We start from the raw sequence: 21,824 nt of genomic DNA on the forward strand, positions 1-21,824 counted from the left end.
TTCCACTCAGCACAGGGCTCTGGGTAAGGCTCAGTCAGTCAGAGCTGCTAGCATAATCAGGTGGGCTTTTCACCCACTCAAAAACCTCTGGCTCTGCCACTCTGTCCGGTAACACAGGTGGGCACCCACTTCCAGGGTGCTTGGAGGAAACTCTAGCTATCTGCGCGCGCAGACCAGGATATCCGGCCAGCAGTCTCACGCTCTGAGTGAAACCCCCAACCGCATGGAAAAGTTGCAGCGTTGGAATTGGCTCTCGCTCTGTCCCCGTGCGCGGCTTTTGCAAGGCGTTGGGGCGGCCCGAGATTCCGCTTTGGCCCACACAAAGGCCCCTGACTCTGCCCCTCTGTGCGATAACATGGGCGTGCACTGCCGAGGCACTCGGAGGAATCTCTCACTCCCTATGTGTGCGCGCAGACCAGGATATGAGACCGGCCGCGTTTCCCTCTGAGTGAAACCCCCACCAGTACGGAAAATTTCCACCATTGGAATTAGTTCTCGCTCCCTCCCGTGCGCGGCTTTCCCAGGGCGCTGGGGCTGCCCAGAGATTTCGCTTTCAGCCCACATAAAGGCCTCTGACTCTGCCTCTCTGTGGGGTAACACGGGCACCCACTCCCGGAGCTTAGGAAGAAATCTCTCACCCACTAACTGCGCACAGACCAGGAGAACGGGTAAAATGGCTGCCCCACTTGTCTTTCTTTGTTTGGGTTTGGCACGAGTGTTAGCTTGTATTGCCCGGGTTGCCACAGGATCAGTTTTTCCTCGGCTTGGATCTCCGTGCCACAGCCTGGTTCGGCCGTTTGTGCCGCGGCCTGGATCTATTCATCCCCTTTGCCTGCCTCCGTTTCTATATTCACAGTTACCAGAGAAAGCCACCCTGTTTAGGTTAGTGAGGAAGGCAGAGCATTTCTTACTCCCTATTTCCTTCGGGGTTTGGTTATATTTAGCCAATTTTTCACTCGACCATACCTTCGGGTGTATTGTGAATCATCTGGAGGCTCCAAGTATAGGTTTTTCTGTTTCTGGTTGAAGATCTTGTTGAGTTTTGGGGGAGATTTATCGGTATCGCTTCCTACCCTGCCATTACTCTGACGTCATCTCTCACTGGTGTTTTTAACCAATAGATTAACTATTGGTCCTAACTGCACTGGATAAAGATGACTTCTAGTGCACTACTATATAGCAACTAATAAAGTTGGGGATGCTTCTCATGTCTTAAGGTGGTACAGACCAGACTTTGAAAGTATTTGAAAAAAACAACAACCTGTATTTCCCCATGTATAAGACTCACGTTTTTTCAAAAAATTTGGGGTCTAAAAACTGGGTGTGTCTTACACAGTGGTTGTAGATTTTTGTGCTTGATTTTTCTCACTTGTTTTTGCATTCATTGTTGTAGATATTTTTACTTGCACTTTCTGCTTTTTCCACGCTTGTTGTCTTTGAGCTCATTGTTTCGCACTTGTTACCAGTATATTATGGTAGGTTACGTTTTACCATGTTCTGCCCAGAAATGGCTCAGAAAAGATTTTTGTACAGTGCTGAATTCAAGTTAAAAGTGATCCAGTTTGATAAAGTGAATAAAAGTTGTGCTGCTGAACGTAAGTTTGGTCCTCCTCCAACTGAGAAATCAGTCTGAGACTGGCTACAAGATGAAGAAACCCTACTGAAAATACCACGGCAGAATAAGGCCATGAGAGGCAAGTCAGCAAAATGGCCTGATTTAAAGAAAGAATTGAAGATATAGATTGAAGAGCAAAGGGCAATTAGAATTCCTGTGTCCACAAAGATGGTTCAGCATGAGGCAAGAAGAATTGCTGATGAAAAAGTTGCTGATTTCAAAGGAGGACACAAATGGTGCTTCAGGTTCATGAAAAAAAATGGACTAAGCATGCGTACATGCACCAGACTTGTCCAAAAGATGCCTGAAATCTATGAGCAGAAGGTCCTTGAATTCCATTGTTTTGTCATTCAATGTTGGAAGACACATCAGTTTGAGTTGGGACAGATTGCAAATATGGATAAAGTCCCTCTTTAATTTGATGTCCCAAGTAACAGAACTAGATAAGAAGGGGTAAAAACTGTAATTGTGAAGACAAGTGGACATGAAAAGAACCATTATACAGTTGTTCTAGATCAGTGGTAGTCAACCTGGTCCTTACCGCCCACTAGTGGGTGTTCCAACTTTCATGGTGGGAGGTAGTGGAGCAACCAAAGTATAAATAAAAAGATAGATTTAACTATAGTAAGTTGTTGTATAAAGATTTATTCTGGCCCTGGCCAGTTGGCTCAGTGGTAGAGCATCGGCCTGGCATGCAGGAGTCCCAGGTCGATTCCCAGCCAGGGCACACAGGAGAGGCACCCATATGCTTCTCCACCCCTCCCCCTCTCCTTTCTCTCTATCTCTCTCTTCCCCTATCGCAGCCAAGGCTCCATTGGAGCAAGGTTGGCCCAGGTGCTGAGGATGGCTCTGTGGCCTCTGCCTCAGGCACTAGAATGGCTCTGGTTGCAGCAGAGTGATGCCCCAGATCGGCAGAGCATCACCCCCTGGTGAGCATGTCGGGTGGATCCCGGTCGGGCGCATGCAGGAGTCTGTCTGACTGCCTCCCTGTTTCCAACTTCAGAAAAATACCAAAAAAAAATTATTCTGCCAAACTTAGCGAAAATCCGACATAAAGTACTTGGTATGTAATTATTATATGCTTTAACTTGCTCTAACTCTGCTTTATAAATTTTATAAAGTAAAGTTACTTCCCTACTTTATAAATCACCATTACTGTGGAACCAGTGGGCGGTTAGAAAATTTTACTACTAACAGAGATAAAAAAGTGGGCAGTAGATATAAAAAGGTTGACTACCCCTGTTCTAGATTGTTGTGCCAACAGAACCAAGCTGCCTCCTATGGTGATTTTCAAACACAAAACAATGCCAAAAGAAGACATTCCTCGAGGAGTGATTGTCCACATTTATCACAAGGGTTGAATGGACCAGGATGGGATGAAGATCTGGTTTAAGAAAGTTTGGAGAAGGAGACCAGGTAGGCTCTTATGCAAACCTGCCCTGTTGGTGCTTGATCAGTTCAGGGCACACATAACACAAAATACAAGATTTCTGCAGAGCAAAAAACAAAACTTGCCATCATACCTGGGGCTTGACATCCCAGCTCCAACCATTTGATGTCAGCAAACCCTTCAAAGCTGCCATGGTAGATGAATGGAACTGATGGATGAAGTCTTCTGGGGATGATTTGACACCTACAGGAAGAGTGAAGGAACCAACTATAGGAGAAGTTTGTACCTGGGTGAAAAGATCCTGGAATAAAATAAAGATTGAGATCGTTGTCAGATCATTTAAGAAGTGTGTCATTTCAAATGCCATAGATGGAACTGAGGACAAGGCAGTATTATGAAGACAGTGATTCATCATCAGACACAGATGAAGACAAGCTAATGAATGGAAGTTTTGACAGTAATAAGGAGTTGAATAAATTTTATGATGAATAAAACTTGTGTTCAAAAACTTTATGTAATATGTATCTTTTTCAAATTTCAGGCCCCAAGATTAAGGTGTTTCTTATACATGGGAGCATTTTATACATGGGGAAATATGGTAGATGATGGACCAATAGGCCACTCAAAGGCAGTAAGATATTTATATCTGAAGTTCACTGTGATAATACAATCTCTTAGAACTTTTTCTGGGGGTAAAAACACACACACACACACACAAAACTAAATGGATTATGTAATACCCACCAGCTTTTACCATACATCAACTCCCTTCTATTTTATTTTATTTTTTTTTACTCCCTTCTATTTTAGATAAAGATCTCAGTGCCCTTACACTCCTCTACCTTTCCCCACTCCCCTTCGCTCCCATCTTCTGTCAGCTATGCCTTTTCTTTCTTTTTAAAAAATTTCTTCACTCATTTCACCTAGCCCCTCCCATACACCTTTATTTTGCATTGGAAAGATATTAAAATTTACATTCTTATTTATAAACATTAATTTGGTGTTTCATCTATAAAGCAATTCTAAATGTTGAAAAAGCAACAAGTAATATTATGTGACTAATGCCACCTATAAACTATAGGATTGCCAGACTTAGCAAATAAAATACAGGATGCCCAAATAAATTTGAATTTCAGATAAACAACAAATATGTTTTTAAAACAAGTAGTTTCTGTGCAATATTTGGGACATATTACACTAAAATGTTGTTTACTGAAATTCAAATTTTGCTGGATATCTTGCATTTTATTTGGTAAACTGTCTACAGGTAATTAATGTCTTATGCAAGAATTGTATTTCTCCATGGATCTAATGCCATGATCTAGGACACTTAGAAGACAATATTCTTGGATTCAAAGTTAAATAGATAACCTTTTCTTAATCAGCATCAGTTATTTACATCTAAGTAAACTTCTTATCTAAAATCAATCCAAATAAACAAAATGTTTTCTTTGGAACTCAGCATTATCATATTCTTTTTTTTTATTTTTTTTTAATTTATTCATTTTAGAAAGGAGAGAGAGAGGGAGAGGAGAGAGAGAGAAGTGGGAGGAGCAGGAAGCATCAACTCCCATATGTGCCCTGACCAGGCAAGCCCAGGGTTTTGAACCGGTGACCTCAGCATTTCCAGGTCGACGCTTTATCCACTGCGCCACCACAGGTCAGATCATATTATTATTCTCTTTGGCCATACTGAAATCATGTGATAGGTATTATGACTCCTTATCTTAAAAATAAGAGATAGCCTGGCCTGTGGTGGCGCGGTGGATAGAGTATCAACCTGTAACACTAAGGTGGCCGTTTTTCAACCTTGGGCTTCTCAGTCTAGGCACATTCGGCAAATAATGCACAACTAAAGTGAAGCAACTATGAGTTAATACCTTTCAGTTCCCACTGCCCTCTTCTCTCTGTGAAATCAATAAATAAAATCTTTTTAAAAAAATGAATAGGTAACTTGTGTGTTCTATCACAAATACTCTTTTTATGTTTTTTTCACACAAAAATCTTTATCAAATACCTGTTAAAGTGCTGTTTTATACACATTATCTATTTAATAGTAACTCCTCAGCTTACAACCTTTCCCTAGCTTCCCATTCCACTTCAGATAAATCACAAAATCCATTAAATGGTCCATAAGGCAATGCATGATCTAGCTCCTTTCAACATTTTAGTCATACTTGGTGGCACTGATTTCATTTTTTTCATGTTCACATTGTTTTTTATTGTCTTTCTTTTTGTTGCTTCTGAAAACTCAGTCACTCCTCAGCTGCATCCAAAACAGATTGTCCCTCGGCCAAAAATTATCACCCTACCCCATTGCTCCTCTCCTTGTCTTCATTTCACTAATTCTTACTCATCCTTCATCTCTCAGCCCAAACGCAACTACCCCAGGGATCCTTTCAACTTCGTGTCACGTGTTTATTGATCTCCGTGATTCTTGATGTCTGTTCTCCCCAGCAAAGACTATAACCTTCATGAAGCCAAGAACCATATCTTTTGGGTGCCTATCTTATGCCCACCTCTTAGCATGGTTTCTGGTTGATAGTAAACATTATGTAAATATTTGTTAAAAGAATGGATAGATGGATGAATAAACAAAGAATGGTTACAGGATAAGGGTAGTATTGTCTTCATCATTTTAAAAATTAGGAAAACTAAATTTTGGAGAAATTACTTGTTTACTTATCTCACAAGTGGGAGTAAGAATTGAAATTCACATCTGTCCATTATCTCTTTTTAAAAAAATTACCGTCACTCTCTAAAGTTTTTTTATATTCTAACATTCCATGATTATATGATCTACAATCTTCATAGAAATATAAGTAGGGAAAATAATGGTATTATTTGGTTTTCATAGAACTATTTTTTCAGACATTAAGCTATGCGTCTTGGAGGAATTGCAGAGGATTGGGAATGGCTTGTGGTTTGGTGAAAGGGAGGGGCAGATTGAACCACACAGCCACCAGAAACAGCACCTGGAACAGAAAAGAGGTTTTTGCCCACACACTGAGTATCTGGCTTCCAGATGGATCTTGGGCACACATTTGTTTTTGTAATTATTTCCCCTCCTCCTCATCTCTTTATTTGCCATGCCCCTCTCAGAGGAATTTTAGGACGGGCTTTGTTCTGCACCACTTCCTTTTTCCGTCTTCAACCCACCCTCACTTTCTCTTCCCCCAACAGTGATAGACCTTTCCTGTTCTTGCAATGAAACAGGAAACAAAACCAAACTGATTCACTCAGCATCCTTCAGCCTAGACACCTGACTGTTTCTGCAGCTTGGGGCAGAGCCTGATCTGTTTAGTAGCTTAATTCATCTACTCAGACCTACTAGTTTTGTGTGTTGAATTATGCTTATCTGTCCAGTGTTCTGCATTTTACAAGCCCTTCCTGGAGGACGTGATTCCGACCAGTTTTGTTATGACAGGTCAGGGTCTCCTGTCTTATTGGCAAAAGCCACCCTGACTCATGCTTCTGGACATTTAGTGGTCTTCTATTCACGTTTTTCAAGAGTTAGCAAAATATTTCTATATCTTTTAAAACAGACTTTATTTTTTAGAGAAGTTTTAGATTCACAGCAATATTGAACAGGAGGTACAGAGAGTTCCTAAGTACCTTCTCCCTCCAAACACAGACTCCCCCATTATAACCCCACCACCACCACCAGAGAGTTACATTTGTTACAATCAATGAAACTACATTGACACATAATTATTACCCAAAGAGCATATTTTACATTAGGGTTCATTCAGTTGTATATAGTCTATATGTTTTGATAAATGTATAATAAAATATATCCTATGTTATTATAGTATCATACAGAGCAGTTTTAATGCCCTAAAAATCTTCTGTGATCTGTGTAAGGCCAGTAGCCACGGCCACCATCACAGCCGCCTGGCCCATGCAGGTTCGCATTTGATTCGGACAGATGGTAACGAAACAATGGAGCCAAGAACTGGTGGGCCATTAGCTTTAATCCTAGCTTGCACCAGGCAGGCATGAAATACACACAATGGAAAAACACTTCCCTTTCCATTCAGGGCTCCCAAAGCCACTGTCTTATCTGAGTTTCCTAGAATCAAATATTTCTACCTCACCAGCCTTATTCACCTCTGTTCCCCATCTCCTTCTCTCTGCACAAACTCTGCACAAACTGGCTTCTCCTTCAGCACTCCACCATCTTGGCTGCCTCTCCTCTCCTCCATGTGGCCTTTCTCTGCTCTCCTCCAGCATGAGCTCCTCTGCCCCATTTTATAGTGTAGAAATCAAAACCTGTAATCCAATATACAAACAAGGAAGTCTCTGATACAAAGTCACTTATCTGAGGCATAATGGGATTCCTCATGAGAGTGCACCACCCCACATCATGCAAGGTGTGGGGAAAAGCTTAATTTTGAAAATATCTTAGTATTAAAAGGGTGGGAAAAGCTTAGTCTTAAAACTAAGCTTTAGGCCATAATGACCCTGACTGCTTACAGCCTGTTCCCCACACCCAATGCAAACTATAAGCAAGCAAACATATATATCATATTTACACACTTGTTTGACCAACAATCTGCTTATTTAATTTCCTCCCTCCTCAGTTTTTGTTTTCATAGAAAAATCTTAGACATTTTCAGAAAGTAGTAATTGTCTCATTCATTCACTAAGCTGAGGGTGGAGTCTAAAACAGTCTTGGCAGGGTTCTATCTTCTATTCTTCTTCTTCTTCAGACCACATACTTGTGTAGAAGAGTTCTATAAATGGATCCAAGTACATCAGTGAACACATTCCAGGCTCCAAACTCCATTCCCATCAACCACATGCTTTGAAGAGGACACCTGGCTCCATCTTTCCACATTATATGGGGCTGTGGGATGGATGATTTTGAAAAGGTCAAGGGAAGGTTGCAGCAAAGACGGTTTCTGTTGAACCAATATCTAGTCTTTGTCTTTACCCTAATTGTTCAGGCTAAAAATACCAGAGCTCAAACTGTATGTCAAAGAATATAAAGTGAGAATTATTATTTTTAAGAGCCAAAACATAGTATTCTCTTTTGTCTGTACCAAGAGAGTAGGAATATCCCTGAAAAGTATCATTTCTTCAGCCAGGGTCTTGGAAAGAAGATAAGGTGGAACAGAGCCATAGGGCTGTAGGTGATCCACAGTAGATATAGTTGGAGCAAGAAATAAATGCATTTTTTAAGTTAGTGTGATATTGGGATTGTTTGTCATCACAACATAATTCAGTCTACATTCCCTGATCCAACTGACTTCCCTGAGCTTTGTCTAAACTTAAGTATAATAATATCAACCTCCAAGAGAACACACAGCACTCACAGACACTGAAGCCCCAATTCAAAAGATACTGAGAGTGACCCTGCTACTCATGTGAAAGACAATATCTGTAGCATTTGAGAGTCCTTAAAAAGTTTCCTGTTTTAGGGATGAACACCATGTGACTTGTATGATTTCTAGATATACCTCAAGCTCCTGTGCCAGTAAATTTCCTTCTTTAATATATTCCAAGTTGATTTGTTCAATCTAGGTTACCAGGGAATAGTCCTAACCTCACAGTTTATCAAGTGCTGGCAGCAAGGGAGGGAGTCACCTTATCAAAAACAGAAACCAGAATGTGAGTAAGGATACTATGGAGTTAGCGTGGGTTGGAGTAAAGTAAATTACAAAGCTTTCCAGGAATACCACACCTTGTAAATAGAGGGTTATTATAGAATCAGGTAGTAGCCAGACTGCAACAAGTGCTATTTCACCAGGGACTAGAATATTAAAATTTAGGACAGGAACAGCAAATAAATAGCAAATAAACAAAGCAAATATGTTTCTGTTATGTTTTCATCATCGGCCTAAATCCAAGGAAGATTCAATGAAATAGAAACATGGTCCTAAAAACTGGAGTTCATATCCACTTAGGGAGATGAGTAATCAAATTGTAAAAATATATTATTGAAATATGATACAAATACAAGAAATACTTTTAAGACTATAGGATGAAAGTTATTCACAAACTCAGTACTCTGGGTGACATTGAGCATCATATCAAGATACAGAACATTACTCATTCTCCATAAACCACCCTCATCATTTTTTCCAGTTTTCTCCCAGAGTAACATTATCCTGACTCCTAATAGCATATATTAGCTGTACTTTCTTTTAAACTATTTAGAGAGATCCAAGATGGCAGCAGAGTAGGTAGATGATACACCCACCTCTTCACAGGACAAACTGGAGTTATAACTAAATTTAAGGTTATCATCCTATAAACCAACTCAAGGCTAAATGAACCAAGGATTCACAAAAGAAGCCATATCTAGACTGGTAGGAAGGGCAGAGGTGCAAAAAGGGCTGACCCTGCTCCCACCAGCCATGGCTGAGGTCCTAGAGTGATATCTCAGCTGTGGGGGAACATTCCTCTGAGAAGGGAGGGGCCTAAACCCAAGCTGGGCTCCTCAACCCAGAGCACTAAAGCTAGGAAGAGGCACCCACAAAGCATTTGGCTGTAAAAAACAGCGAAATTTATCTCTGCTAGAAAGAGATGGGAGTCCGCAAACACTCAGGCATCCTCTTAAAGGGTCAATGCAAAAATCTCATTTGTAGCCACTTACACTGGGCTCTGGCAGGGTAGGGCTGAGCAGACTAGAGTCACATGAGGGAAGTCTACAATTTGTGGCTCTGGGAAGAGACACAGGGGACAGCTACCAAAACCCCTGTGCTGAGTCATTCTCCCATACTGCAATCACCATCATTCTCAAGTGGATCACGCCCCCTCATGCAGCATCGATCTGAGGAAAGAAATTTGTCCCACCCTGCAGAGATTAGAGCCTGCTGAGAAGTCAGCTGCTTTGGCCAGGGAGCAGAGGTCTGGATGGCCTCAGTTAGTGACTCAAGGTGTCTGGCTTTGAGGCAGGAGTCATTCCCCCCACTTTCCTGTGAGTCTGACTGTAATGCTGGTAGTGGAAGTCAGGCAGGTTTCCACTGAACTCAGACAGACAGTAGAAGAAGTTTGGAGCCAGAAAGCATCAGGCTATACCTGTTTATTGGAGGCTCGCAAATATAGGTGTGCAAATATCAACAAAAGGAAAATAGCTAATAAACAAAGGAAATCTGCTTTTCACAATGAAGGGCAAAAACTGCACATCAGAGTGGTGGGAGAGCGATCTGGGAGAATCACTGCTGAGGGGAAGCACCCGCTGCCACACACCCACAAACCAATTAGACAGTGCTTGCAGCTGGTAAACAGGTGAGCAAGCCTAATACAGCTGTTTTCCTCACACTGACCCACCCAACTCTTCATAGCTCCACTCTGCTGAGGTCAGGGCAAAATCTGGGACAGACTGAGACCTGTTGCTCTAGGGTGCTGCCATGACCACCACATTCCCTGAAGCCTGACTGTCACTGCCCTCAGGGAAAATGCAATAGCCCCATCCTCCAGACTCCACCAGAGGCTCTTTCGGTGGCAGAGCCTGACAGGCAGCTGTGTGAGACTTGCTCTCTGGTTTACCGGCTGCAAACACTTTTCTTGATTGGTGTGTGAGTGTGTGTCTGCTCCACATGTGTATGGACTATGTAAGGCTGTGGGTGCTTATGCTGGGGATTGCGGAGGGTAGATTGCCTGCCCCCCACTGTGAGGAGTCATTTTGCTGTTTGTTTGCCTGAGAAGAGGTTTTCCCTACCCGTTTGCTTGTCCACTGTTGTGAGACTTTATTAAACCAAATGGCCCAACCCTTTCTGGCTCTGCAGTTTCTATCTGCCCAAATAAAGTGTGGACCTGCCTGGCCTCGGCCACTGGCATTACAGCAGCCAACAGATGAAGGCAAACAGAGGCAGATCTTGGAGTACCTTGGGAATTTTGCTGATCTGTCCTAGGGCTAGGTGCTGGTAAAAGTTTGCCTTATAGTGCAACTTGGTTCTCCCCACACACACCTAAGCCCAGCAGAGGCAGCTACAAACTGTGGTTTGCTTGTAGCTCCAAAGAGGTTGCTGAGGGCCAGTGACAGGCAGGCAATCACACTGGCCTGCACCATATTTCCTCCCAAGAGGTCCAGAACCAACACACCCAGAAGCCAGCTTCAGACATCAGGGTAGGATCCATTAGCTTTAGAAGTAGCATATCCAAAGGGAGAGCTTGTCAGGCACCAAACCCAGCTGAGGCGAATCTACTTGTAGTCAGCAGCTGCACTGCAGCTTGCGTGCAGCAGTCGACGTGGAGCCTCACAGTCAGACAGCCTACGGGTTGATCCCACACAATGCCACTGGCATTACAAACAACAAGAGTACACTGGAAGGAAATGGGTGAATATATTTGCCAGCAGAGACAACTACAAACTGTGTAATGCTGGTGGCCGGGGCCAGGCAGGTCCACATTAGATTAGGGCAGATGGTAGAAAAACTGTGGAGCCGATAAGGGTTGGGCCATTCGTTCCATTTTATAAAGTCTCACAACAGCGGACAAGCACACAGGCAGGGGAAAACCTCTTCTTTAGCACACAGCTAGCAAGAATGGCCCCTCACAGTGGTAGGCAGTCAAGCCATGCATAATGGTGGGCAGGCAATCAATGCATCTGCAATCCCCCTCAGTGCAAGCACCCATCGCCTCATATAGGCTATACACACGTGGCGCTGCCATGTGCTTACACACTAATCAGGCAAAGGGCTTGCAGTTAGTAAACCAGAGAGCAAGCCTAACACACCTGCCCTACATTTTACCGCTTTAGGGTTGCTCACTTCACAATCTGCATGACAGGAAACAGAGACTACAGCAACAGCAAAAGTTACACAATAGTTACAAAGATGCCCTTCACAATGTCTCCCTGAGCACTTTGCCCAGGGTGTCAACTGAAGGGCCACCTCTAACTCCATACCTCATGGTAGGTAGGAGGGCCTGTATAGTCCAGGGCTGTGTCCATGGAAACCGTAAGTTGTCCTTGGTGCACTTCTGCAACTGAATGAGAACCAGTGCAGGAGGGCCTCCATAGGTGCCGTGTGCCCCCCCCCATTAGAGTCTCTAACAATATTGTCCATGAGGGACGTGTCCATTCATTAAGCAAGCCGGTGCCCCACTCTGGTTGCAGTTTAAGAGTCAGTCCATGATAGACAGCCCAGCTGTCTATGCAAATCACCAAGGAAAAGGTCCATTACAGGCAACTAGCCACACAGCTCTTTATTAACAGACCTCAGCACCTTTCCATACTGTGCTGTTTATTGCTACAAACCCCATCCAAACCCCTCAACAAGCTTACAGAGCCTGGCAGGGTCAAACACATTCAAGGCCTGTGATTCAAGGCCCGTGTCGCCACAACAGTTTTCTTAGCTGCTGCTTCTGTAAAAAAAAAAAAAAAACAAAAACAAAAAAAAACACCTATTACCCTCTAATGCCAACACCTGCTGCATATTAGAAGGTGACCAGTGCATTGCCAATTTCACATGGGGCTTCTGGCCTCCCCCCTCATCCCTGTCAGATGGGTCCCTCACCCTTCCCCTTAGTCAAACTGGGACAACGGGTCTTGGGGATCCTGTAACCTGAATGCCATCCCAGCAGATGCCGGGGCCACCCACTTCCCCTACTTTTTCAGCAGATGAAACCACTGTTCTGACTCAAGCTGCCACCAAAGCTCCAACAAGACTTTATTAGACTTGCCATCTAATTTCTATCTGTCCCAGTTGTGATCAAATCTACCCACATCTGTGTTCAGGTAACTTTCAGAGGCCCATTTCTCTTCTTAGAGAGTTGGAGGGGGACAGCACAGGCAGCAGCCCTCACAGCCTTACGGTCCATCTCTGTCCTAGAGATTATGATGCCATCCACCCTTATGTCCCACAGCTGCATCAAGCAGGCTGCCAGGGGCTCAGTGCATTTCTGCTTGAATTTCACCCCCAACTCCATCAGCTCTCCCCGGGTGTAGGGCCGGACCACAGAGTGCTCCACTACCTGGGGAGGAGGCTGTGTTGCCCATGAGGGACTCTTGGCTGCTGGGTCTTAACCTTCTTGGTGACCACTGGCGGAGCTCCGAGTCTGCAGACAGCAGTTTCAGCCTGAGCCTCGCCCTCAGAAGAGTTGGAAATGCCTGCTCCCGCCAACTCAGAGCTTCTCTGCTAGCAGGAATGCAGCTCCATCTTCCATGCCCACTTTAGGTCCCATGGCTGCTGGCTCTCGGCCTGAAGCTGACTCTCAAGCTCCTGAACCCGCAATTGTTTCTCCAACAGCCATCACTGCCAACATTCAGCTTCCAGGGCAAACTGCAACTTGTAAACCCATAACTCCTTGTCCAGAGACCACTGCAGTTCCAGGTGCCATTGGCTCTCAGCCTGCACCTCACAATGCAACTCTTGGACCAGTTGGCCTCCCTTTCCAGCGCTCGCTCCAGTTCACACCGTTTTTGCTGCTCAGTATGCAGCTCATTCTGGAGCTTTCAACCTCACTCAGTTTCTCACACAGAACTCTTGGTTTCTTCTTGAAGAATTGTAAAAATCACCCAGCCCACAGTCCCCACCAGGAGAGCTACCAGGAACAGCTAATCCTCTATTCCACCCTTCAAGGATGTTAGTGGCTCCATACCAATCTGCTCTGAATCCTGCCCACTACACCAGATGTAATGCCAGTGGCCAAGGCCAGGCAGGTCCACATTGGATTTGGGAAGATGGTAGAAAAACTGTGAGCCAGGAAGGGTTGGGCCAGTCTCACAATGGCAGACAAGCACACAGGCAGGGGAAACTGCCTCTCAGGCAAACAAAGAGCAAAATGGCCCCTCAAAGTGGCTGGCACACAAGCCATGCATTCAAAATCTCCCTGAGTGCAAGCACCCATAGCCTTATATAGACCATATACACATGACACTGCCACATGCTCATGCAGTAATCAGGCAAAGTGCTTGCAGCTGGTAAACCAGCAATCAAGCCTAACACAACATACAAACTGCCCCACAACATACAGATGCTACATCTAATAATGGATTAATATCCAAACTTTATAAAAAATGTATAAAATTCAACACCACAAACAAACAAACAATATGATTAAAACATGGGCAAAAGACCTGAATAGACACTTTTTTAACAAGACATATTGATGGCCAATAGACATATATTGATAAAAAGATGCTCAATATCACTAATAATCAGAGAAATGGACATTAAAACCACAATGAGATATCACCACACACCTGCCAGAATAGTTATCATCAATAAATCAAGAAACAGCAAGTGCTAGTGAAGATGTGAAGAAAAGAGAACCCTCTTCCACTGTTGGTGGGAAAGCAGATTGGTGTAGCCACTGTGGAAAGTAGTATGGAGTTATCTCCAAAAAATTAAAAATGAAACTGCCTTTTGCTCAGTGATTCCATTTCTTGGAATTTATTCTAAGAATATCAAAACACTAATTTGAAAGACTATATGCACCTCTATGTTCATTGCAGCATTATTTACAATAGCCAAGATCTGGATACAGGCCGAGTCTCTATCAGTAGATGAAAAAAACCTGTATAATTTTGTTAATCCATGTCATCCCAATAGAAGTTCATTAAAAATAAAAAATAAACAAACTGTATATAACTCACAGTATGTATTTTTTGGTGTTTGGTTTCTTTGGCTCAATGGTATAATAGTAAATATCATATTGTCTAGTATAGTTCTAGAGTATTCATTCTCATTGCTAGATACTATTACCCCATTGTATAAAGATATATACTTATTTTCCAATCTATTGTTGATGAGTATTTTCAGTTTGCTGTTTGGGTCTGTTACAAATAGTATTGATGTGAAATTCTAATACATGATTTGGTCTTATTTATATTGTATAAGTGCCAAGGATTGCAGTTGTTGGTTTATAAGTGTTGGTAGTGGTTAGGCTGAGTCTTTCTATGTTGATAAGAACTGTATGGCCACATATGAGTTTAGGAAAAATGCTAGGATTATTAATATCTCTCGTGGGCAAGGGAAAGAGATGCTATGCATGCCAAGTATTTGGCATCCCTAGTATTAGACAATAGTTGAGTTAGTTCACCAAATAAGTGGTACTAATTACAAAGTCAAGTAACAAGAGAGGAAGCAGTATTGGAATTCAGAGCAAAAGCCACCAGAAAAACTGATGAGATAGGTAACCCTGACAATTCTTTTAAATCTGTCTTCCCCAATTCTCCATTTTTTCTTTTCTTTCATTTGATGCAGATGGACTGTATAGTTGTTGAGAAAGATTGACAGTTATGGGACATATTGCCAGTACAGTTCTTGTTTCTTCAAATGATATCAGCCTGGGTGAGTTAGAGTACATGATATCAATGAAGAGACTGATTAAAGAGGATAGTTGGGATAAGAAAAACTTATTGGTCTCACAGGAGTTGGAAGTGGGTAGGTAGGAGTGTATGTTTTAAACTAAAGAATACTAATATTAAAATTAAAGGGTAATACATAATGTGAAAATAAGAGAAAAATCAACAAAACAAAAAGGTGGTTCTTTTAAAATATCAACAAGACTAACAAGTTCTTAGTTAAACTGACCAGGAAAAATAAATACATTATTAAAATTAGGAATGAATAAGTAAGTAAGTAAGTAAATAAATAAATAAATAAATAAATAAGATGGCAAGATTATACCATGAATAAATGTATGCTAAAATATTAGATAACTTAGATGAAATTCTTAGAACACAAGCTACCAAAACTGACTCAAGAAGAAATAGAAAATATGAACAGACCTATAAAAATTGAAGTTATTTAAAGAGTTATTTTAAAATTTCCCACAAAGAAAAGCCCAGGCACATATTAACTTCACTGGTGAATTCTATCAAATATTTGAAGAAGAATTAATACAACCACTCATAAACTCTTCCAAAAATAAACGAAGAGGGAATACTTAGGAACTAACTTGATGAAACCAGTATTATCCTGATATTAAAAACATGTATAAATATCACAAGAAAATAAAACTATAGACTAGTATCCCTTATGAATATAGATTCAAACATCCTTAACAAAATGCTATCAAAGCAAATCCAGCACTATTCAAAAAGAACTCTACACCATGATTTGTTTCAGGAATACCAAAATCAATCAATGGAATACATCATATTAATAGAAAAAAGAATAAAAACCATATGGTCAACTCAACAGATGAAGAAAAAGCATTTCACAAAAGTCCAACACCTTCATTATAAAATCACTCACCAAACTAAAGATGCAAAGGAACTTTTTCAACATGATAAAGGACATCTATGAAAGACACATAACTAAGATCAGTAAGAGGACAAGAAGTATGCTCTCATCACACCTATTTAACATTGTACTAGAGGTTCTAGTCAGGGTTATCAAGTAAGAAAAAAGAAATGAAAGGTGTTAGATTGGAAAAGAAAAAGGTAAAATTATCTGTTTGTAGATGGTATGATTACCTATAGAAAAAACTCTAAAAAATCACTTCAAAAACTATTAGAACTAAAGAAACATATTCAGCAAGATTACAAGATACTGGATTATCATGCAAAAATCTATTGTATTTTCATACAAAAGCAATGACCAATTAAAAATAAAATTAAGAAAACAATTTCATTTACAATAACATCAAAAGGAAAGAAAATACACAGGAATAAATTTAAGAAAAGAAGCCCTGGCCAGATATCTCAGTTGGTTGGAGTATCATCCCAAAGCATAGTGATTGCTGGATCAGTCCCCAGTCAAGGCACACACAACAGCTTCAAGTTCCCACATCTCTTTCTCTATTTCCCTGCCTTTCTCTTTAAACAAAAATTGAAAGAAGTTCAAAACCTGTTTTCTGAAAACTACAATACATTGAAGAAAGTTAAAAAGCTCTAACTGGCCTGATCAGGCGCTGGCGCAGTGTATAGAGTGTCAGACTGGGACACAGAGGACCCAAGTTCGAAACCTTAAGGTCGCAGGCTTGAGTGCAGGCACATCTGGTTTGAGCAAGGCTCACCAGCTTGAGCCCGAGGTCTCTGGCTCAAGCAAGGGGTCACTCGGTCTGCTGTAGCCCCCGGTCAAGATATATATGAGAAAGCAATCAATAAACAACTAAAGTGCCACAATGAGGAATTGATGCTTCTCAATCTTTCCCTTTCTGTCTGCCTGTCCCTATCTGTCCCTCTCTCTCTGTCTCTCTGTCAAAAATAAAAAGGCTCTAACTGAACTCAAAGACATCCTATGCACATGGATTGGAAGACATTGTATAAATGGCAGTACTCCTTAAATTAATCTACAGACATAGTGTGATGTCTGTCAACATCTCAGCTTCCCTATTTGTGCAACCTGATCCCAAAATTTGTATGGAAATTCAAGGAATAAATTACCAAAAGAGAAAAAGGAGAACAAAGTTGAAGGACTCATACTTACTGATTTCAAAACTTTTACATTGATGCAAGACCCAGGACAGTGTGGTACTGGCATAAAGATAAATATATAGATCAGTGGAACAGAATTGAGAGTAAAGAAATAAACTCTTCTGTTTAAATTCAGTTGATTTTCAGCAAGGGTATCAAGACAATCTGATGAGGAATAGAATTGTCTTTTCAACAAATATGGAGACAACATTTCCACATGCAAAAGAATGAGGTTGGACCACTTCTTTTTTAAATTTTATTTCTCAATTATAGTTGACATTCAATACTATTGTATATTAGTTTCAGGGGTACAGCTTAGTGGTTAGACAATCATATAATTTGCAAAGTGATTGCCTGATAATTCAGGTGCCTACCTGGCACTATGCATAGTTGTTAAAATATTATTGACTATATTTTGTATGCTGAACTTTACATTCCAGTAACTATTTTGTAGCTATCAATTTGTACTTCTTATACTTTTTAATCCCTTCACCGTTTTTACCTAGCCCCTAATCCCCCACCCCTCTGGCAACCATCAATTTTTTTCTCTGCATCTATGAGTATGTTTCTGTTTAGTTCTTTAGATCTCACATGTAAATGAAATCATATGGTATTTGTATTTATTTGTCTGGTTCATTTAACTTAGCATAATACCTTCTGGATGGACCCCTTCTTATCATACACAAAAATTAACTCAAAATGGATTGCAGACATAAGTGTAAGAGTTAAAAATATAAAACTCTTGAAGCAAACATAATAAGTCTCTATGACTTTGAGTTAGGTCTTAAATTATACCAAAAGCATAAATGATGAGAGGAGAAAAAATTTTATTTTGTGCTGCAAATGGTAACATCAACAAAGTAGAAAGCTCACAGGATGGGAGAATATATTTTCAATTTAAATATCTGATAAATGATAACCAGAATATGTAAAAAATTCTTAAAACTCTTTTTTTCTTAAATTTTTATTTATTCATTTTAGAGAGGTGGAGGGTGAGAAAGAAAGAGAGACAGAAAGAGGAAAAAGAGAGAAAGAGAAGGGAGAGGAACAGGAAGCATGTGCCTTGACCAGGCAAGCCCAGGGTTTTGAACTGGTGACCTCAGTGTTCCAGGTCAATGCTTTAACCACTGCACCACCACAGGTCAGGCAACTCTTACAATTCAATGATAAAAAGACAAATAACCCAATTAAAAATGGGCAATGGATTTGAATAAGCATCTCTTCAAAAAAAGACATACAAATGGCCAATAAGCAATTAGCCATTAAGGAAAGACAAATCAGAGCCACAATAAGACTACCTCACACCCATTAGTGTAACTTTGATCACAAAGACAGATAATAACAAGTGGTGACCTGGTGTAGAGAAATTTGAACCTTGACACATTGCTGGTTGGAATGTAAAGTGCAAAAAGCACTTCCTCAAAGTAAACAGAGTTGCAAGATGATATAGCAATTCGACTCCCAAAATAATTGAAAACACATATTCACACAAAATTGGAATATTTGCAGCAGCAATAGTTGTAATAGCCCCAAAATAGAAAAAACCCAAATGTCCATGAACTGATAAATGGATAAATAAATGTAGTATGTCCATACAATGAAATATTATTTGACCATAAAAAAGAATGTAATACTGATTATGCTACAACATGGGTAAACCTTGAGAACATTATATTAATAAAAAGAAGCCTGTGACAAAATTTCACATATTATGTTACTCAGTTTATATAAACTATCTAGAATAGGGAAATTGATTGAGATAGAAGAGTAGTAGTTGTTAGGGTTGGGATTGGGGAGATGAGTAGCAACTGATAATGACTCAAAATTTCTTTTTACGGTGAAGACAGTATTTTCAGCTTAGATCAAGGTGATGTTTACACAACTGTCTGTCCTAAAACCATTGATTTTACACATTACATAGATAAGTTTTATGGTATGTGAATTGTATCTTAATAATTTGGTTTTTAAAAAGTGAAACATAATTATAATGATTGAAGATGCTGTCTGTGCAGTGGAGAAAAAAAAGCGACATGCAGTCACATATAAAGGTGGAAGCAAGTGCATTTTATGTCAGAAGCAGTTGACTTGTCTTAATAAGATCATATGGTTTCCAACGGTCAGTAGAGAAGTGGGGTCTTAGGTGAGGAGGGTGAAACACATAGAACAAGGTACATCATTTTTTGCTGAATGTAGATCTAATCTTTGTACTCATCTCCATGATTTCTGAAAGTCTTAAAAAGCTATTAAAGTTTTGTTATATTTCTTAAATAACTATTTATTGCCCAGGTAGCTGTTGGTTAGCATCATCCCAATACACCCAGGTTGCAGGTTCAATCTTGGGTCAGGGCACCTACAGGAATCAACCAATGAATGCATAAATAGATGGAACAACAAACTAATGTTTCTCTCTTTCTCTCTCTCTCTCTCTCTCTCTCTCTCTCTCTCTCTTTCTCCCTTTCTCTCCACTCCCCTCCATTCTTACCCTCACCCTTCATGTCTCTCTAAAATCAATACATAAAAATTGGGGGGGGGGGAACTAGTCATCAATAAGCAGTTTGCAGCCCAAATCTGCCAAGGAAGCCTTTCTCCAGATGGCAGGCAATATAGGCTGGGCTGTGCAGACCCAACTGCCTTTAGAAAAGTCCTTCACACCTGCACATCTTTCAGGAACTGCCTGCTTCTACTGGCCCCACAGTGTGGTCTCCATTTAGGTCAGCCAGGCCCCAACCAGCTTCCCAGTCTGGGCAAACTCGGTTGCACTTGGATCTTAATTTGAGAGCGGTTGCAGGAACCAGGAAAGTCTTCCTTGTGGGCCTGTGTTTCCAGAAGATGCTGCAATGGAAGGCAGCAGGGTGAAAATATCCATGTCTCCACACTACCCTAAGTAGAAACTTTGCTTACCCAGTCTCTTTCTCTTTCATTTATTTATCCCTTTTCTCTTCTATATTTTGGCCTGAGACATCTTGTTAATTTTTTGGGTTTTTTGTTTTGTTTTGTTTGCATTTTTCTGAAGCTGGAAACAGGGAGAGACAGTCAGACAGACTCCCGCATGCGCCCGACCGGGATCCACCCCGCACGCCCACCATGGGGCGATGCTCTGCCCACCAGGGGGCGATGCTCTGCCCATCCTGGGCGTCGCCATGTTGCGACCAGAGCCACTCTAGCGCCTGAAGCAGAGGCCACAGAGCCATCCCCAGCGCCCGGGCCATCTTTGCTCCAATGGAGCCTTGGCTGCGGGAGGGGAAGAGAGAGACAGAGAGGAAGGCTCGGCGGAGGGGTGGAGAAGCAAATGGGCGCTTCTCCTGTGTGCCCTGGCTGGGAATCAAACCCAGGTCCTCTGCACGCTAGGTGGACGCTCTACCGCTGAGCCAACCGGCCAGGGCCATCTTGTTAATTTTTAAAGATTAACAGGCCATTTAGAATGAGAGCATGGCACAGGTCACAGATAAATAAATTAGTACCAAAATTTCACACGAGGACAAAAACCAAAGTTGTCTGTTTTATTGCTTCAAGTATCTGTGAGAGCTAGGTGGGAGGAAATTGGTATCTCATTAAAAAAATGAGAGAGTGAGGTGAGGAGGAAACAGAGCTCATTAAAAGTGGTGGCAAAGCCAGCTTCATTATGCTTTTCCATTTGCTAACAAGAGGACATTTTTATGAGTTCAGGACACTTTATCCCAAGCAAAATGAACAGAGTTAATGACATTATTTTTGTCTTTTTAGCCAGTGGTGGCTTGGGAGTCCTGTTTCAAAATAAAGGTTTCACTGTGGGGGAAGTCAATTAGACCAGGAGGACTGGCAAAGGGTCAACTGCTTTCGCTTTCTAAGATTGATTTGAGAGCTGCTACCCAACCTTTCACCTTGCCTCCATGTAAGGGGGAAGGTGGGCAACGGTTCCTTATTAGTGCAAAAATCTGTGTCTGGAGAGGCATTTAAAGGCCATGCTGAGAGTCAGTGAGTCAGAAACAGTTATTAAAAATCTACTGCCCCTTTAAAGCACCAGTTTTCCTTTCTGGAAAATGGAGGTACTAATGATTTCATGGTTGTTGTGATTAAATAAGATGTTACATGAAAAAACATCTCCAAAGAATGTTAGTAATACTGGCAATCACTAATAATTATTATGAGTCTACTATATTATCCTACTTAATTTTCACAATAACCATGTGTAGTGCTATAGCCTCCGCTGTATGAGTGGAAATAAATTAGAAAAGTTATATGATTTCATACAGAGTCAGCCATTAAGTGAGAGAGTGGGATTTGAATCCAAGTCTGTTTTACAATTTGTCAGTGAAAGGTCCTGAATAAGATATGGCCTCTTACTTCAAGACCTGTAGAGAACTAGAAACATACTCTATTAATGAAACAGAATGATTAATGGCCAAGAACATTTAATGTGCTAAGGGAATTTAAAGAAAAGAGAGATTACTTTTGGCTGGAGAGTTATGCCAAGAGGTAGTAGCATAATGTCCAAGAATATATACAAAATATTTGGTTCAAAT

Source organism: Saccopteryx leptura, chromosome 3, assembly GCF_036850995.1.
Source record: "Saccopteryx leptura isolate mSacLep1 chromosome 3, mSacLep1_pri_phased_curated, whole genome shotgun sequence".
Taxonomy (NCBI): domain Eukaryota; kingdom Metazoa; phylum Chordata; class Mammalia; order Chiroptera; family Emballonuridae; genus Saccopteryx; species Saccopteryx leptura.